This window comes from Balaenoptera physalus, assembly GCF_965194825.1.
Source record: "Balaenoptera physalus genome assembly, chromosome: 8".
NCBI classification, from domain to species: Eukaryota; Metazoa; Chordata; class Mammalia; order Artiodactyla; family Balaenopteridae; genus Balaenoptera; species Balaenoptera physalus.
In genome coordinates this window covers 87,667,711-87,689,199 of record NC_138887.1, presented here as the reverse complement: position 1 = coordinate 87,689,199, position 21,489 = coordinate 87,667,711, and positions in this window count along the sequence as shown.

Sequence of the window (21,489 nt, the reverse complement as noted above, 5' to 3'; positions counted from 1 at the left end):
AGAGGGCTTTCCTGTAAATCTCTCCAATGTAAAATCAGTCCCTCAAAACATTCTGCAATAGTCATTTATGTGTATGAGTATTTACTTATGTATTTCTCCCCAACTAGACAATAAGCTCTATGAGAGTGAGCATAATTTATGTGAAATGTATATAGCACATTGTCTAACACAAGTGACCTCTCAATAAATTTATAAGTATATTAAAAAGTTAATAAAATAATGATATAACTTAAGAACAAGAAATATACAGTTCTTTATTATATACATTATAGGGATAGGATGTTATCTACTGCAACACATAGTTTCCTATATATGAAGAGTCTTGGATAAGACATCTGATCAAGATGTTTGATCTGCCATGCTCCAAACATATAAAAATGTAAATAAATTGTATTCAAAATATTTTTAATATATGGTCAAATTTGAATGAATAAAAGAAGAAAGGAAGGAAGAGAAAATTCCATGTTCCAGAAACAAAATCTATTCAAAGCAATAATTTGGAGCAAAAGCCAAATGGTTCATTAGGATCATAGTATATAGATCTTAATGGCAGGGGCTGAAAATTTAATTCTTGCACATAAATGCAACAGAGGTCTCAAGACAGTATAAAGCAGAGAGGTGAACTTTAAGCCCATATATAAAGCTAAGATCCATAAAGGGCAACCCTGCCCATGCATAGAAACTAGAGAAATTCTGTTCCCTGGTTCTTTGAACATGATTAAAGCCTGCTATCTGTTCCCAACATGGGTGAAAACACAGTTTTTCCAAGAAACTGAAATTCTAAGCTAAACAGGTCAAAACGTTGATGCTTGCCTACTGCTGAAAACCAAAGAAAAGGAGTAAACATTTATTAAAATTTCCAGCAGAGGACTTAATGAAACACCAAGAGACTCATGCTTCTGTAGTCCAGGATGCAACAGGTCCTCCACTAAAATTAACCACTGCTAAAAATGAGCTCAAAGTCACAAAGTATAAGTAATATGAATACTACCAAGAGGAAGAGATAGAAAACAATACAAATAGAAAAATTCTAACTTCAAGAAATAAATAAAACAAAATAATATAATCTGAAAGGTTAATTTTAATTAGTACATATAAATTTCAAAAAGATGAAAGAAAGAACAAAAACTGTAAAGCAGTTACAGTTATATGAAAACAGCAGACTGATTTGAAAAAGAGCCAAATAGAGATTGCAAAAATTGCATATATAGTTACTTAAATTTTTTTTTAAAAACCCACTGGATGAATTCAATGGTTACGTTAGTGACTAGAATAGACAGCTAAAGCAGAAGTAAGGTAAGTAGAAGTTATATCCGAGGACATTATCTGGAATGCCACACAATAATTTAAAGAGATATAAAATAGGAAAGATAGGTTAGAAGCCATGCAGTATGAATTAAGAGGAAACAATTGGTTCAAACAAGGATTCTGAAATGAAAGAACAGATAATTAAGGAGAGTCATTGTTTACAGGGATACTAGATTAAGGTTTTCGAAAATGAAATTTTAAAAATTTTAAAACATTCTCAGATTGAAGAAAACCACCACATACTTAGCAGGACTGATGAAAACAAAATGCAAAGAGAATTTGATGGAACCTTAAGAATATAAAGTATCTGAAGAGTATCAATTACAAGGGGATACTGTAAAAGAGTCCATCTGCAGGAAAAAGACAGATTCCTTCTAACAGAGCTCTTAACAGACAGAAGACATTGCATTAGTATCAAAAGAAATTAGAAGACAGTAGAAATAGGTGTTCAAAGTACAGAGGAAAAATAACTATCAAACCTAGAATTATAAATCTAGTTTAAAAAGAAATTCATGAAACAGCCAAAATAAAAACTGTTTTTGACAAACATGGACTGAGAAAGTTTACACATCATGAACACATTTTCAAATTAACACTGAAAGACATACTCAACAGGAAGGAAATTAATCCCAGATGGAAAGAGTTGAATAAAAAAATCAGTGGTAAGTAAATAAATTACAAAGTAGATTAGTAGATCTAAATAATTATATAAAAAGTATAAAAATTATTAATTGGGGAGAGGTTAAAAACAAGATGGCATGACAATAGCACAAAAGGTGAGGGTAGTATAATGCAAAGAAACATGAAACATTATAGAGAGAAAATAAAGGCCTAAATTAATTGAGGAATATGTCATGTTCATAAATTGTAAAACTCAATTTTGTAAAGATTTTAAGCCTTCCCAAAATGATCTATAAATTTAATGAGATACCAATCAAAATATTGGCATGACTTTTTTTTAAATCGGCACGACAATTCAAAATTTAGGTGGAAAAGCAAAGGGTAAGTATAACCAGACAATCTTAAACAATACATAGAACAAATGTGGAGGATTAACTTGGTTATCAAGACTTGCTTTAAAGCTATAGTAATTAAGGCACTGTGGTATTGGTACAAGGATAAACAAAAAGACCAATGGAACAGAAGAAATAGTCCTGAGACAGACCTACATTTATATAGGCTCTTGATTTATGGAAAAGATGGCACTGCAGTACAGTGAAGAATAGGATGATCTTTAAAAAAAAAATGGTGTTAGATTAATTACATATCCATACCAGAAAAATAAAGTGACCCATGTAATATACCATGTGTAAAAAAATCACTTCCAGGTAGATTGTAGATCTAAATGTGAAAGTTAAAACAATGCAGCCTCTAGAAGATAAAAATTTTGGTGTAGGCAAAGATTTTGTAAACAAGACAAAATGATAAACTGGACTACATTAAATTAAGAACTTCTGTTGTGAAAAGATACCATTAAGAGAATGAAGAGTCAAGGAGAATATATTTGCAATATATTTATCTGAAAATGGACTTGTATCCAGAGCATATGTAGGACTTCAACAAATCAATAATTAAAAAAAAAAAACCAAATGTTTAATAAAAGAGGCAAAGCACTTTAAAGGGGACTTCAAAACAAAACGGATAAATAAATGGCCAATAGGCATTTGAAAAGGTGCTCAATATTATTATTCATCAGGGACATGCAAATTAAGAGCACAGTAAAATACAACTACCCACACACCATGCTGAAATGAAAAAGACTGGCAATACCAAATATTGGCAAGGATGTGGAGCAACTGATATTCTCAAACACTTTATGTAAGAGTGTAAATTGGAATAATCACTTTTGGTAGACTGCTTGGCAATGTCTGGTAAGTTGAACATGTTTCCTCATGTTACAGTAATTCTACTCCAACAGAAATGCACACATATATGCAACCAAAGACATATATAAAAATTTTCATAGCATTTTCACAGAATCATTGGTATCATATCAGCATAGCTGTTATTAGTATCAGCTAAAAACCGGAAACATCACACATATCCCTCAATAATAAAATGGATAAATAAAGACATATATCCATACATTGTAATACTTTACAACAATGAAAATAAACAATCTACTGCCACATACAAAAATATGGATAAACCTCATAAATAATACTGAGTGAAAGATGCCAAACATAAAAAAGTATGTAATATTGTATTTATCTATTTATATAAAGTTCAAAACCATAACTTAGTCAAAATTAATCAATGGACAAAACTGTGGTTACATTTGAGAGAGGTAATGACTGAGAGGGTATACAAGGGTCTCTGGGGTGCTATAAATATTCTTTTTCAGAAATACTCTATTTCTGATAGGAATAGTGAATACACAGCTGTGTTCACTTTGTAAAATCTTTGTAAAATTTCATTGAGCAAGTACATTAAGATAAGTTTATTTTTCTCCATGTATGTTATATTTCAGTTAAAAGTTTAAGAAAAATGATAGCACTTAACATGCTAAATAAAAATACATGGAAGACAGGAAGAGAAGATGTACAGTTATACTGATCTAATGTGCTTGGGTTACTCTAAATGAGGACAGAAAGACTAAAATATTGTTAAGTATGCATAATAAAACTTAAGGGTAACAGTGACAACAAAAGAATACAAATGGAACGTAAAACTTCCACGCTAGGGCTGTAAAAATAGGAAAAGAAGGAAAGCTCTATGTGCACAATAGAAGAAAGAAGATGGTAGTACAACAATCTACAGGTGAAAAAGAGACAGTAATTTGGGCAAGGTAGAGATCCTCAAAGCTACAATCTCAATGAAATGATGAACTTAGAAAAATATCTACCTACAGGTAAAAGTAACAGGAAAACTTTTCAGTCTCCTCCTGGGCTTTGGATTCTAGGATGCTGGCTCAGCAGGCAAGGAAGTCACCCTTGATAATTTTGGCAATAGTTTCACCTTTAGTTAGTGGTAATTAATTTAAAGGATCTCATATTGGGGTCCTCCAGGGTACCTGGCTGAAGCAAATTCAAATCCTTTCTATAGGTATGATCTCAAGCTAGGTCACTGAAGCAGGCCTAATTGAACATGTGCTTACATTCCAAAATTACCAAACACATGAGAAAATAAGGCACCATGAGGAAGAGACAGCAAAGAAAACACACTATGAAACTTCAAAGAATTCAGATATTGGAATTATCAAAAACAAAAATTTTAAATGTGTTTTGAAATGTTTAAAGTAAGTAAAAGATGAAACTGAAAACATGAATAAGAGACAAGAGACTTTTTTTTGTCTGGCAGATTTTTTTTAAAAACAGATGAAATTTCTAGAAAAAAGGGTAATTGTTGATATCAAACACTCAATGGACAATTTAAATAAGCATAATAAAAACAACTGAAAAGAGAATTAGTAACTGAGATAATGAGACACAGGGAACCAAAGAGATGGAAGAAATAAAAGAGATGTTAAAAAAAACCTGAAGAATATAATAAGAAAGCCAATATATGTTTAATCACAGTTTTGGAGTAGAAGAAAGAATTGGAAATTGACATTCTGTTGGGATTTTATGCTACTTAAATAAATATAACAGTTTTAAGAAGGGCTAGAACCAAGAGAATGCCCACCAAAATATCTGTACAAGCCTTCTACAGTTCCATAGAAGCTGACAGAAGACACAAGACTCCTGGGCCACAGAAAAGGACTTTATTGCAGAAGAACAATACAAGGATTATCAGTCTAGTTGCATTGGTTCACTGATTCCCAAATTCTACAGAGCAACGAGGAGAGCTAGAGGAAATCTGCAAACATATGAGGATGTGCTACAGGAGAGAAAACCTGAACTTAGAGAATCCATTGCTTTTATAACAAGAAGTAAGCACAACTTCTTTGTCCAGAGGGATACCTGATGTAGTGCAAGAACCTCACTTTTCAAGACTGTCTTCGGCATAAAAAAGTTCTGATAAGTGGCTCAATCAAGGACTTGCACTTTTGGCCTAGCAAGACTCAGCAGGACAAGCAGATGCACAAGAGGCCCAGAGCAAACAGACCCTCGACAGCTCATCCCAACATAAAAATAATTTCTCAGAAAAAAGAAAAGACACCATTCCTCCAATGTAGCAATCACAATGAATTCAGGAATTCCTGCTTTCATTTTTGGCCTCTGCAAATTCCTAAGCTTCCTGTCAGATCATCAACTCACTTTAAAGTATCTTTTGTGTGCTCAATCACCTTAAAGAAAAAAAAACAACGCTATATATTTAAGATTCGTTTAAAATTTACAGAAAAACTGCTTACAATCTAGCTTTAGGAATAAGGCAATAAACAAACAAGATACTTTCAAACTGGGGTAAGTGATGGCAGGAACTAAACAGAACAACATGAGAGTATGACTGGGACTAGAAGAAGCACTTAGGTAGGGCAGTCTGGAAAAAACCTTACTGAGAGGGAAACTTTCATGAAATGTCCTAAAGGATAAAAAAGGATCAGCCATTATAAAAAAGAAAAACAAAACTCAAAAAAATTGAGGAAAGTTTTTTAGGCAGGGCTACAACAACAAAACCCAAAAGCTGCAAAGACCTTACATGTCTGAGAAACAGAAACAAGGCAGAAATTACCTTGACAAGGCTAATCAGCAACATTAGAGTATAGTGAGTAAGAAAGAGAGATTTACAATATGGTAAGGGGAGTAGACAGGGCCAGATGGCACAGGGCCTTGGAAGCCATGGTAACATTTGATTCCATTCTAAGTACAATGAAAAGAGTTTTGAGCAGGGGCATTAGATGATGACCTATATTTCTAAACGATCCTTGTATTGAGAACAGACTAAAGGCAAGAGTAAAAGCAAAGAGACCAGTTACAAGGCTATTGAAGGAGTTCAGGCAAAAGGCAATGGTTGCTTTTATGAGAGTGGTAGCAGTGAAAAGAAGAAAAGTGAAAATATGTCATATATTTTGAAGATAAGATTAATGAGATTTGCTAGAAGGGAAAGAGCTAAATCAAAGATGAAACAGTTTTTTGGATAGGTGTTAATTGAACTGGGAAGACAATGAAAGGAGCAGGTTTGGGTGTGAGGGGTGATGAGCAGCTCAGTTTTTAGACATTTTAAATTTGAGATGCTGAAGAGAAATCCAAATGGAAATATCAAAGAGACTATTGAATAAATGATCCTGAAGCTCTAAAGAAATACGTAGACTAGAAAGATAACTTCGGAAGCCTTTGACACACAGATAATATTTAAAGTAATGGTGATGAATGTGATCACCTAGAAAGGACATGGTGCTCATGAAGAGGAACCAATATGCCTGCCTTCCAGCATCTGGAGGTTAAGTAAGGAGGAGCGCCAGCAAAGAACATGGTGAAAGAGTCACTACGAGAAGCCAAAAGGAAAACCACAAGTGGCTGATGTCCTTACAACTAAGAAAGAATGAAGAGAGGTCTGCTGTATCTAATGGTACTAAGAAGTTTCTACTGAATTCAGCAACCTGGACATCACTGGGGCCCTGAACAAAATCAATTTTAGTGGAGTGGTGGGGCCAGAGCCTCAGTGCAATGAGTTGAAAAGTAGCCACAGGCAAGAGAATGAGAACAGCTCTGATCCCTATTGGCAATGAATCTTCATGTTCAGAGAATGTTCCATATCTGTTTCAAATTTTCTGTTACTGCCACAGTGAATATTAAAGCTGGGAATCTATGACAAATTTCTTAATTTCAAAGTGATTCTCTTTATAAGAATTCTAATTCTTCCTTTGGTGAAGCTTATAATTGCAAATTAAAAGGGATGTTAATGGAGTTCACTTAAATTTAATTCTATTTTTACAAGATACTGTATTCTATATTAGAAGTGTTATTTATTACTGCAAGAAAAAAAAAGATGTACTAAATATTCTGAAATCTAGCCAATCTGAAATTCATAATCACTTCATTTTTATGAGATTAAAGCAAATATTTTGGTAGGTTAAAACAAGTCATTATTACTTTTAGTAAAGAAAGAAATAAACTAATGCTGAGATTAAGAGCAGAAGAGATATAGATGAACCGGTGTGCAAGGCAGAAATAGAGACACAGATGTAGAGAACAAAAGTATGGACACCAAGGGGGGAAGCAGGGGTGGGGGTGATGGTGGGATGAATTGGGAGATTGGCATTGACATGTATACACTAATATGTATAAAATAGATAACGAATAAGAACCTGCTGTATAAAAAAATAAATTAAATTAAATTTTAAAAAAAAAGCAGAAGAGAAACCGAATCATTTAATCAATCTCTAGGATTATTTAATGTGAATATATTCCAAAGTTATCAAGATCATGCAAACCAAACACTAGAAAAAAACTGGTCTAGCAAATTCAGAATATCGTACACTGCTTTACCAGGATTGACCAATAGTTTAGAAGTTTGACAGTGTTTCTTAGCCTTGCTGATGGGGCAATAATGGAGTGATTAGAGGCAGTGGTTCTCTTCTCTGTGTCTCCTGCAAACAGCAGAATCCTCATTCTGCCACTTTATCTTGACTAAACCTGAACTCCTTTCTCATTTAAAATAAAGATTTATTTATTTATGCAACAAACATTTGTTGAACCCCTACAATTTACCAAAATTAGTATCTATATCATAATACCTATATCATAGAGTCATTGTGAGAATAAAAGTTCCTGACTCAGAGTTAGTACTCTGAGGCATCATATAGTTTCTCATTTTTTTCCTACATCAGGGTCTTTACATATGCTGTTTCCTCTGCCTAGAATACTCTTCATCTCCTTACTCCCCAATTTCACCTGACTAACTCATATGTGTCTTTCTGATACCAGTCTTCCCTGACCCTCTCACACTACATGAGGTCCCTCAGTTATACAATATTCTAGCACCCTATGCTTTTTCATCATAGCATTTATCACAATTACAATTATTTGAGGAATTATTTGCTTATTGTTTGCCTTCTCACTATTTTGTTTACACTGCCTAGGACATTATCTTGAGTAAGTGAGTGAGCTGGAATTTCATTAGAGGAAAGGATGAAGGGGACTAATTCAAAGATGACTCCCAGCTTTCTAGATTGAACAATGTCATCATTAATAAAAGGAAACAGAAGATATATAAGGGAGAAAAGATCATGAGCTTTTGCTTTAAACTGGCTGGAACAAAAGGGCCTGAAGAGAATCAAGGGGGAGATATTCAAGAAACAGTTGGAACTATGATAAGAGATGAGAACTGAAGGTTTTATGTGGTAGTTTAGCCTTGGAGATTGCCAAGGGGGGCTAAAAACTCTATGCTGGAGAAAACAATAAAGCATATGTAAAGAGTTGTATGATGGTTACTTTTATGGGTCGACTTGGCTAGGCAGATATTTAGTACCCAGATATTTAGTCAAACATTATTCTAGATGTTTCTGTGAAGGTGTATTTTTAGATGAGATTAACATATAAATCAGACTGCCTTCTATAATGTGGGTGGGTCTCATCCAGTCAGTTGAAGGCCTTAGTAGGAAAAAAACAAACAAACCTTGTCCTCCCCAAAAGAAGAGGGAATTCTGCCAGCAGACTGCCTTCACATTCAAACTGCAACAATTCCATTCTCCAATGTGCTGGCCAACCCTCAGATTTTGGACTTGCCAGCCTCCACAACTGCATAATCCTGCTCCTTTTAAAAAAAACCTCTCTTTCCAGATAGACAGGGAGATAGATAGAGATAGAGATATAAACATTCTATTGGTTCTGTTTCTCTGGAGAACCCTGATGAACACAAGCTGACTTTAAAAAGGGTAAAAGGGATAACTGATTTAACATGATTCAAAACCACAAACGAGGCAGAAAATAAAATTCAAAATATTGACAATCGGTCCAGAATCTATGGTTCTGAATTTTGAATTACTGATGGTCTGTTTCCATGACAACAATAGTATGTAGGGGTTTCTGTGAACCATCTTTCATGAAAACAGGGGGAAAAAAAGAAAAAGAAAGGGTTAGTTTAGGTGTTAGTTTGACTGATGAAATATTTACTCATAACTCTGCAAGCCTCAGGCAAAAACAAGCAAGAATCCCTATGACCAAAATAGTGAGTACTTTGTAACAGAATCTGTAATGTGAAGATAAACTGGATAGAGAACCCAATGATGGAGACAATCTCAGTTCCATTCACCCACATGCAAACAGGAAATGCTGAGTCTGAAGGTCCTTTCTGTGCCTGGTGTCCCAGATTTCAAAACAAAGAATAAGCAGCGTGAATGTGGTAGAATACTATAAGACTGGAACGGACGTTAATAATCATCTACTCCAATCCCTCTGTGTTCCTATAAAGTAAACTATTTTTCCAAAGAGGTTAAGTGACTAACCCAAAGTCATACAGGTACAATCTTTAGAAATAAAAAAAAGGATACTAGCAGATCTTCAACAAAGCAGTCTTATACTGCCAAAGAGGAATTCAGATAAATCCCACACAACTGGAAGAACTTAATGAACATATAGTATTGGATCTAGAGCCCCAATTCTCTGACTACAGTCCAATAATTTTCATTGGGAAAATTTGGTTGCCTTAATAATATGTAGATATATGAACAAATAAATGAATGAATATCATTTCCTACTTCACAAAAGACTTGCAATACTCTATTCTACTTAATCTCACAACACGCTGAGGTAAAATGTAATGAGTCTCTAAGGTCATACAGTTCCAAAGAGTTGAACTGGAACCTAGGTTTTCTGACCTTTATCTGCACACTTTTTGACACATTCCTATTTAGACCTAAGGTCATATAATTAATCTATATGATGGGATAAGACCTCAGGCTTGAGCAATGTGGACAAGTGGTTTAATTTTCTGGCTGACTTGATAAGAAGAGACAGTTAAAAAAAAATAGAGCCTCCAGCCAGTTTTATCATTTGGGTTTTGCAGTCTTCAGCATCATCAAACTATTAAGTATAAAGAGCCAAGCCTTTGTATTCCTGATTTATAAGAAACTAAAACTTAAAAAAAAAAAAAGCAATGAGTAAAGGCAGAAGTAAATTTGTACAATTGAAGCACAGGTTTATTACAGCATTCAAAATCTCATTCCAGGTTATCAGGGAATATGAATTCATTCTTAAATGTTTTACTTAAGTTCTTCCCTTGTTCCCTAATGAAGCAATAAATCCTTCAGGACTAGGCATACCCACAGATTGTGACACTTAGCTTTCAGATTCACATGGCATTCTGATAAATCCATTAGTATGTGCAGTGATGACAGATGTGATAAAGAGATCATCGCGGCTCTCACTGCCTATATTTTATTGTTTGTTACAGCCATCTTCTATTTCTGGAAAACATTCCCAGCTGCCTGCAGCAGAGCTAGGAGACAGAGTTGGAAAATATGTTGTTTTTCTCACAGTTTACAACCTAACTTGCCTACCACTAATTATGCAGTACAGATAGGCAGAAATAATACAAGAAAACATGTCCTGAACACTAGTTTCATTATCTGGTTTCATTATAAAAACCTTATTTCTGATACTTCTTATTTCAGAGTTTTGGAAGACTCATTAAAAACGTCTTCTCTGCAGTGTTTTATAACCTTTTGACATTTTCTTCTTATACCAGTCATGCCAATTTTTTTTTCTTAAGTCTATAAATAGGAAGGTTGAGAAGGAAGAAACGGACACGTTAACCCCTGTACATTTGGAACCTGACAATCAGATTTGAGGTGGGGAGGTTATATCATTACCTTGGTTTTTGTTTTCTTTTGAGGGTATATTGTAAGATGGCTAAAGCATTCCATGTGAATTCTGTTACCATCTTCATCATCAGTGAAATACACATGCATTTCATACATAATATATTTACAACTAATATAAAAAGAACAGGGAACTGTGTTCTTTTGCATGAGTTTCTGAGGACAATATTAGCTGCTTTTAAAGTATTAAAGCATTTTCATAGTTGTTAGTATGATCTGCAATTATTTTACACTTTTCCAGGGAGAAGACAAATTATAGGTGACACAAAATCCTGGGCCCTTTGATCACTTTTATGAGTCTAGTTTAACCCTAGTTAATTATTATCGTTACTTTTTATTTCTATTTTTCGTTATTTTTCCCTCTATAAAATGATAAAAAGCACTATAATAATTTGCTTTCTATATTACTTGAATTTAGTCATAAAGTTAATATATTCCCATTATATAATAGAAACCATTTATTTAATAAATAACCTATAAAGTTAATGTTAATCAATAGTTAAAACCTCCAATCATTCATCCTTTACCACAACTACTATGCAACTACTATGCTACTAAGCATCTTTTCTGACCACAACGCTATGAGATTAGAAATGAATTACAGGGAAAAAAACGTAAAAAAGACAAACACATGGAGGCTAAACAATACGTTACTAAATAACCAAGAGATCACTGAAGAAATCAAAGAGGAAATCAAAAAATACCTAGAGACAAATGACAATAAAAACACGACGACCCAAAGCCTATGGGATGCAGCGAAAGCAGTTCTAAGAGGGAAGTTTATAGCTATACAAGCCTACCTCAAGAAACAAGAAAAATCTCAAGTAAACAATCTAACCTTACACCTAAAGAAACTAGAGAAAGAAGAACAAACAAAACCCAAAGTTAGCAGAAGGAAAGAAATCATAAAGATCAGAGCAGAAATAAATGAAATAGAAACAAAGAAAACAATAGCAAAGATCAATAAAACTAAAAGCTGGTTCTTTGAGAAGATATACAAAGTTGATAAGCCATTAGCCAGACTCATCAAGAAAAAGAGGGAGAGGACTCAAATCAATAAAATCAGAAATGAAAAAGGAGAAGTTACAACAGACACTGCAGAAATACAAAGCATCCTAAGAGACTACTACAAGCAACTTTATGCCAATAAAGTGGACAACTTGGAAGAAATGGACAAATTTTGAGAAAGGTATAACCTTCCAAGACTGAACCAGGAAGAAACAGAAAATATGAACAGACCAATCACAAGTAATGAAATTGAAACTGTGATTAAAAATCGTCCAACAAACAAAAGTCCAGGACCAGATGGCTTCACAGGTGAATTTTATCAAACATTTAGAGAAGAGCTAACACCTATCCTTCTCAAACTCTTCCAAAAAATTGCAGAGGAAGGAACACTCCCAAACTCGTTCTATGAGGCCACCATCACCCTGATACCAAAACCAGACAAAGACACTACAAAAAAAGAAAATTACAGACCAATATCACTGATGAATATAGATGCAAAAATCCTCAGCAAAATACTAGCAAACAGAATCCAACAACACATTAAAAGGATCATACACCACGATCAAGTGGGATTTATCCCAGGGATGCAAGGATTCTTCAATATATGCAAATCAATCAATGTGATACACCATATTAACAAATTGAAGAATAAAAACCATATGATCATCTCAATAGATGCAGAAAAAGCTTTTGACAAAATTCAACACCCATTTATGATAAAAACTCTCCAGAAAGTGGGCATAGAGGGAACCTACCTCAACATAATAAAGGCCATATATGACAAACCCACAGCAAACATCATTCTCAATGGTGAAAAACTGAAAGCATTTCCTCTAAGATCAGGAATGAGACAAGGATGTCCACTCTCACCACTATTATTCAACATAGTTCTGGAAGTCCTAGCCACGGCAATCAGAGAAGAAAAAGAAATAAAAGGAATACAAATTGGAAAAGAAGAAGTAAAACTGTCACTGTTTGTGGAAGACATGATGCTATACATAGAGAATCCTAAAACTGCCACCAGAAAACTGCTAGAGCTAATTAATGAATATGGTAACGTTGCAGGATACAAAATGAATGCACAGAAATCTCTTGCATTCCTATACACTAATGATGAAAAATCTGAAAGAGAAATTATGGAAACACTCCCATTTACCATTGCAACAAAAAGAATAAAATACCTAGGAATAAACCAAAAAAAAACAAAAAAACAAAAAACAAAAACTGGTAAATGAAAACAACATTTAAAATTGTGTTGTCATTAGAGTATACACAAAGTAATTGAAGCTGTAGGTATAGAAGTGATTGCCTTGAGAAGACATGTATAATAAGGAAAGGAAGAAAGGAAGGAAGGAAAGAAGGAAGGAAGGAGGGGAAGAAGGAAAGCAAGAAGGAAGGAAGAGAAGGAAGGGAAGGAAAGAAGAGGTCTTCAAAAATAGGGAGATTTAAGTGGCATTTAAGTAAACCTGCCAAAGGGAGCAGTGGCAATCAAGGGACCTGAGTATTAATTAGGAATGACTGATCACGTGAGTCCCATGAGGGTAGGGATCACATCTGCTTCTCATTTCTGGAGCAGAGCACCTAGAACAGTACCTGGCCAGTAGATGCTCCATTCGCAATTGTCCAGTGCTGTCCGTGGGGCAGGAAAGCTACAAATACCATTGGCTGCGGCAACTGGGTGACTGGGGATGTGTGCAAGCTGGATGGCAGGCAGTGAGTAAAGAAATGAATAGGGAACAGAAGTGCCCTTGACCGGTGGGGAGGGCCGCGCTGTGCACCCCTCTGCTCTCGCTGCAGGGAGATGGCTTAGCGACTTCTCCTGGGGAGGTTCCTGGCCTCCATAATCTGCAGGAAGCCCTCTCAGAGTCAGTGGGCGCCCCTTGCCTCCAGGGCCCTGCAGACCCCACAGCGCAGTCCTAATAACCTGACAGTAACACCCAGCCAAGCCCAGTCAATATACACCACCAGAGTCTGTACAATGACCTTTAACATCCAGGATGGACCAGACTTTCAAGACTGAGTTGTCAACAGTGAGACACCAGTGGTTGTGGATTTCCATGCACAGTGATGTGGTCCCTGCAAGATCCTGGGGCCAAGGTTAGAGAAGGTGGTGGCCAAGCAGCATGGAAAGGTGGTGATGGCCAAGGCGGATATTGATGACCACACAGACCTCGCCATAGAGTATGAGGTATCAGCTGTGCCCACCGTGCCGGCCATCAAGAATGGGGATGTGGTGGACAAGTTTGTGGGCATCAAGGATGAGGACCAGCTGGAGGCCTTCCTGAAGAAGCTGATTGTCTGACAAGCAGGGAAGCGTCCTGACTGCCCCTGCCCACCTGGGCCCCGTGGTCCCGGGGGACCCAGATAGAACTCATAGCCCTTCTGTGCCGGCCCTTCCTACCTCCTCCCTCTGCCTGGCCCCTGTGGGTCCGTGCTTTGGAGACCAGGCCTCCAAACACAGGAGCCTCAAGTGCTCCCAACCTGGCTGACCGCCAGGGTGGCCGCCCAAGGAGCGGTGCTGCCACCGAGCTGGGACAGCCGTCTCCTCACCCACTCTCTGCTCCTTCTAGGGCTTGTTGCCGTGCTCCCAGGATGCTGGGACAGAGTCCCGGGGCCAGCCTGCAGTAACAGCTTGGTCTCCCTGCTCCCTTCTGATCTGAACCCCGGTGCCTGGCTCATCTGCCTCCTGCATTTTTCTTTCCTGCTGCTGTTTTGTAAAAAAAAAAAAAAAAAACCAGAAGAAGCAAAAAAGAAACCCAGGGCTTCCCTGGTGGCGCAGTGGTTGAGAATCTGCCTGCTAATGCAGGGGACACGGGTTTGAACCCTGGTCTGGGAAGATCCCACATGCCGCGGAGCAACTGGGCCCGTGAGCCACAATTACTGAGCCTGCGCGTCTGGAGCCTGTGCTCCGCAACAAGAGAGGCCACGATAGTGAGAGGCCCGCGCACCGCGATGAAGAGTGGCCCCCGCTTGCCACAACTAGAGAAAGCCCTCGCACAGAAACGAAGACCCAACACAGCCATAAATAAATTAATTAATTAATTACAAAAAAAAAACAACCCATAGAATACAGTACCAACAGCGGACCCTAATACAATCCACGGTCATTGGTGATAACGATGTGTCAATGTAGGTCCATTTATTGTAACAAATGTACCACTCTGGTGTGGGATGTTGATGATGGGGAAGGCTGTGCATGTGTGAGGGCAGGGGGAGTATATGAGAAGTCGCTGTACTTTCTACTCATTTTGCTAATGTTTTGTTATTTGTAATTTCTTCTTCTAAAAAAGAGAGGATATTAAAAAAAAAGAAAAGAAATGAGTTATCAAGCCATGAAAAGACACGAAGGAACCTTAAGTGCATATTGCTAAATAAAAGAAGCCAATCTGAAAAGGCTGCATACTGAATGACTCCAACGATATGACGTTCTGGGAAAGAAAGTAAAAAGATGTGATAGTCAGGGGTCAAGGGTCAAGGCGGGGTGAGGAAGTGATGATTAGGTGAAACACAGGAGATATTTAAGGCAGTGAAACTATTCTGTAGGATACCGTATTGATGGATACATGACATTATTTGTCAAAACCTACGGAACTGTATAACACAAAGAGTGAATCCTAATGCAAACTATGGACTTTAGTTAGTAATGGTATATGAATATTGGTTCATCAATTGTAATAAATTGTAACTGCACTAAGGCAAGAGAACTAAGAGAGAACTAAGAACCGCACTAAGGAGAAACTGTGAGTGGGAAAAGGAAAGGATATATGGAAACTCTCTGTACTATCTGCTCAATTTTCTTTTTTTTAATTTTATTTTACTTTATTTCTTTATTTCTTTATTTTTGGCTGTGTTGGGTCTTCGTTGCTGCACGCGGGCTTTCTCTAGTTGTGGTGAGCGGGGCCACTCTTTGTTATGGTGCACAGGCTTCTCATTGTGGTGGCTTCTCTTGTTGTGGAGCACAGGCTCTAGGCGCACAGGCTTCAGTAGTTGTGGCACGCGGGCTCAGTAGTTGTGGCTCACGGGCTCTAGAGCGCAAGCTCAGTAGTTGTGGCACATGGGCTTAGTTGCTCTGTGGCATGTGGGATCTTCCCAGACCAGGGATCAAACCCGTGTCCCCTGCATTGGCAGGAGGATTGTTAACCACTGCACCACCAGGGAAGCCCTATCTGCTCAATTTTCTGTAAACCTAAAACTGCTTTAAAAAATTGTTTATTAATTTTGTAAAAAGTGCAACCCATGGCTTGACCAGTTCTGTATATACCACTTTCTTAGGCAGTAAATTATCTTTGCAGAGCGCCTTTGGGCAACAAGCAATGATGCAGCATAGCCCACATAGACAGAAGGGTTTTGAAGACAACAAGCCTTCAAACTCATCCCCCCACTAGAGTGTGAGCAGGAATGACAGAAGGGGGAACAGAATGTGGTGTGTGGAACCCTGGGTCCCCCTTTTAGCTACAATCAAGGAGTCACTGAGCACATGAAGGCAGCCTCGCAGGGGTAGCACCGCTCTAAGAAACAAGCGACACTTCTGACTTGTTTTACCCAAATAACTTAAACAAGCAAATAATAACCAAGTGATTCATCCTACATGATCTTCAGTTTTCCCATTGATACAACTGACAGTATTATGCATTATAGATGCTACTGTGTTGTTTTCAAGCCTTCCTTGAAAGCCTTAACAAAAACGTCAAAACATCCTCGCATATGATACTGATGATAAGGAAGTGGATATGTGTGATCACATATGAGATATCTTATTAAGGGAAGTGTGGGAGGGTTCTTCTTTAGAATATTTTCAAAAAGCTCTTCTAAACACTAGATATATTTTTTATTACTTTTACTGCTGTTATTCTCCTACTTGTTACCTGAAGTTTTGTCTAAGGACCGCAGGGGTTTTCTTAACCTTACAAGTAAGTTTCTGTTGAGTAGAACCTCGTCATGCTACTTGTTGCTATTGATAGAGTTTGTTAAGCCAACAGTGAAAGCAATCTGTCCTCTCAATGCATGGTAGCACTTCAATACTGGAGATTCTGTAATGAATTTTAAAATCAGAGATGAGAAGCATTTCCCCCACCCACCTGGGATTGGAAAGAGAAAATTCAGTAAGACAAAACAGGATGCAGAGCTTAAGAAGTGGCTTAGAGCCCACGAAGTTCTAAGAATCACAACTGTTGAAGAAATATTAAGCAGACCAGAAAATTAGTGAAATGAGTCCAGGTTGAGTGAGACTGAATGCTTTCCCCAAGTCCCACATGGTAACTGCCTTTTTTCTTCTGTAGGGAGAGAAAGAATTGGGAAGAGATTTCAGATTTCTAGAGATTCCCTTGAATAGTTCCTACTGCACTGCTCACTGGGACAATATTCTTTTTCCTCCCCAAGGTGGCCATATGCAGCAGCAGTTCACCCCATCCATTCACTCTCATCACTTAGAATGGAGTTGTCCCCATGCAAACATCGAGCAATGGCACCGTGAGAATTGATAGGCTCATGAAAGCAAGGCTGATGGGAGCCCTGGGGTGCACCCCCAAACTAAAAGGACTCAGGTTGCAAGACCTGTCACTTAACAGTCACAGCAGGATATATTTTTGGTAATTGAAGCCTAATTTGGATTGTGTTTTTGGAAAACGATAACATTAGTTTTCTAAAAACTAGAAAATTTTTTAGGGGGCAGTGGTGGTTCTCTCCAACTCCACTTTGAAGCTAAAATGGCAAACTGTTTGGAATACAAACTTTTTCTTCCCGTGGATTTATGTAGTAGATGTTTCAAAATGACTGGCAAATACATAGAATTCATACAAAGTTAGAGGCAAAAGGGTGCTCCAGAACCCTCTGGTTGAATCTCTTCCCTCTATAGTTGAGGAGAATGAGGTCCAGAGAGGCTAAGTGTTATGCCCAAGGGCACACAGCTGGCTCACAAGATGAGACTTGAATCCGGATTGCCTATGTACTGGCCAATGCTCTTCCCTCTCTACTGTGCTCTACTTCCCAGCACCACAAGAGGACACCTACTGTGTCTTGCAGAATCTAGACTATTTTTTGAAAGCTTGGAACTAAACTTGTGACTAATTAGAGTACAGTGTTCCACCACCTTTAAGTCACCAGCTAAAATCCACTGCTCCCCGTCGCAGCACGCCCGAGGCCTTCTGGGTAACCAAAGAAAGATTATTGTCTCAACTCAGTTCTCTGTGTCTAGGTACCCACAAAATGGAAATCACTTTACTTGGGGAAGAGCAAGAGGACAAGATGAGATGAAAAGGAAGCATGTTTAAAATGGATAAAAGGAGGCACTTTTTTCCCACTACACACAATTGAACTGGGGAACTCACTGCAGCAGGATATTAAGATCAATGGTGAAGATTTGTGTTTTAAAAGATTAGACATTTCACATGCATATCATCAACAGCGACACTCAATGGGATGAAAGTAAGATGGATGAAAGTTCTCAAGCTTCAGTGCATAAGTTGATCACCAACTGGGTCAGGTGAAAAGAAAACAAGTTGTCTACTGGATTAAAATTTCACAGAAAGGCAGATCTGGGGGGTTCCAGTCATTGCTGCTGTGTAACAAACCACTCCAAAGTAGTGGTGTGAACCAACAGGCATTTTATTATGCACATGGATACGGTGGATCAGGAATTTGGAGAGGGCACAGCAGGGATGGCTTGTCTCTGATGCATGACATCTGGGGCCTCAGTTGGGAAGACTTGAACAACTAGGAATGACTTGAGGTTGGGGGCTGGAATCATCTGGAAGCTTCTTTACCTAACCTGGGATGACTTGAAGGCTCACTCAGCTGGGACTGTCAAGTGGAGCATCTATATGTAGGTGTCAAGAGGGAGTGTCCCAAGAAAAAGCACTTCCAAAAAACAAGTGTCCCAAGAGACCCAGGTAGAAACTACACGGCCTTTTATGACCTATCCATGGAAGTTTTAGAGCATCACTTCCAACACAGTCCATGGGTCAAAACCGTCACAAGCCCACTGAGATTCAAGAGGAGGAGACTTAGGACCTCCTACATCCCTCCCCTATGGGGAATGGCAAGATCACATTGCAGAAAAACCTGTGGGATGGGAGAGGTTTTCGCAGCCATCTTTGGAAAATGCAATCCCCCAGGGAAGTGGTGGGTGATGTGAGGTTACAAGAACACACAATCTAGTGGAAAAAACTGACGTATGAACAGAGAATCACAGTATAATAAAATAAATTTCAAGGTAGTTATTTCCCCCTCTTTTACAAGAATTCTTTTTTTTTCCCTTTGATAAGAGTCATCACATTAAAATTTTTTCATTCATTGTCTGTCTTCTACTAGATTGGAATCTCCATGCATTTAGTTTCCTACTGTAACCCCTGTGCCTAAAACACTACCCAGCCCAAAATAGGCACTCAATAAATATTTGCTGAAAGAGTACATGAGTAAAGTGCTGTAATAGAGAAGTAGTGGGAGGGCTGTGGGAGTACAGGCAATAACAAAGCACTCAGCTTGACAGAAATGACATTTGAGTGGGTCTTGAATGCTCTTGAAGGATAAACAACAATTTTTCTGGTGGAAAAAAAAGGGAATAAATTTTTCTCCTTAAATCTCCTCCAGAGACTTCATTAGCCAAGTTTAAGTGGGCAGATCTCATCCTAAGTGTACAGACTGCATGTAGTAGTTACAATGTTCTTGGTTGCAAGTGAAAGAAAACAGGGACTCAAATGTATTAAAAAATAAGCAGCGTATCGTATCACATAACAACAAGTCTGGAGGCCAACAGTTCAGGCAGCCTCAATGCCATCCTTCTTCACTGGGTCAACTTAGCTCCTTTGTGGTTGCAAGATGGTGCCCACAGTGGTAGGCATCACAGGCAGACAAAACAATACCCAGCAGGGGAGAGGACTGCTTCTCCTTTGGAGTAAGATCTTTCCCATAAGCCCCTGACAGACTTACCTCACACTGGCCCCCACACCACGCCTTATTGGCTAGAACTGTGTCCCATGCATGTATGTAACCTAAACGCTGATAAGAAGAAGGGGAGAAACACGAGCAGTTAGACTAATCACGTGTTACTCCTTGGGGCTTGACCTGAAGCTCCTGCCTCACCTGAAGCACAGGGCTATGCAGAAAAGGGTGGATTCCCCAACAAAACAGAACAAAACAAATAACGGGGGTTTTGTTAGGAAGGAAAAAGGGGAGATGACTCCTCGGCACATAATCAACAGTGTTTGCAACATTAGGCTTGGGGAAGGTTAATGTTCTGTTTTCTTTGTGGATGACTATTACCTAACAATTTTATTTATTCTTTTTCATGCTTTTTGCTCCTTTCCTTTCTCCTCTGCACTAGTAGTCAGTTGAATAAATCAAGCGCTGTATCGATAGGAAAGAGTGTCATGTGTACAGTGTACATACGAATCTAATTAATCAAAAATATGTTGATTAGACGTGAGTGCACTTTCAGGTAAAAACCTTGATTCAGATGCTTCTGATAGCATAGCCATGCCCAGCTGTTCACCACTTGAATCGTGCTCTTTCATGGCCTTGTGCCCGTTACTTGTGCTGATTCCTCTGTCTAGGAAGTCCTTCTCAGTTTCCTTACCTATAGTGGATACTAGTGATTGCCTCTCCAGCGTCCATTCTATCCTTCTAGTAATTTGCTTGAAGAGATGGCGAACTGCCAAACTACTTTTTTCAGACTCCCTTGCAGCTAGGGTCTTGATCTGAAATAAGTTCAGTCAATCAGGTGCACTTGTGTAAGATTTGGAGGCAGATGCAAGGAGAAGGCATCATTCTGTTGCTGTTGCTGTTGGCCAGCAAGGTTTGAGCAATAATGTTAAGAGGCATTTAATGCTGTTGGACTCCATGTCCTGTTTCAGTGTCTAGTCACCAGTTTCATGGGTGTGAAGCGCCCTTGCTGCAGCACCATCCCAACTTCTGGAACATAGCTACTGTGGTAGGCCCATGAACTCAATAGCCCAGGGGTACCCCCCTGACTTCTGCCCCTCCAGCTCATCAATTTTGTAAGCCTCTGTTTGATTCTCAGTATTAAATATTTCTCTGTTTGAAACACCTAGAGTGGTTTCTTCCTGTACTAAACCCTGACTCATAGATCACCTAATTCATATTCAGCCTTCCAGGCACAGCCTGGGTCTTCCCTGAGCCACCAGGTTGGGCCAGGTGCTTCCTCTGTGCTCCCACCACGTCCTGCCTGGTAAGCCCATGCCTCTTCATCTTTGCACCCCTGGCACCAGTGTTTGGCTCACAGCATGTGCAGCATCAATATTTACCGAACTGAAGCTCCCTCTGCCAAGATACCAGACAGGTCCTGAAATCTAGTCTAAAGGGTGCCCCACCTCATGCCTGGTCTGCAAAGCCCAAAGAACAAGTGGCTCTAGACTTATACTGGATTCTAGATGAATCCAGAGCCCTCAGCTTTTCCGTACTTTAGTCCCCCACACCAAGAGGCCACACCAGAATTGAAAATTTGACCTGGTCCC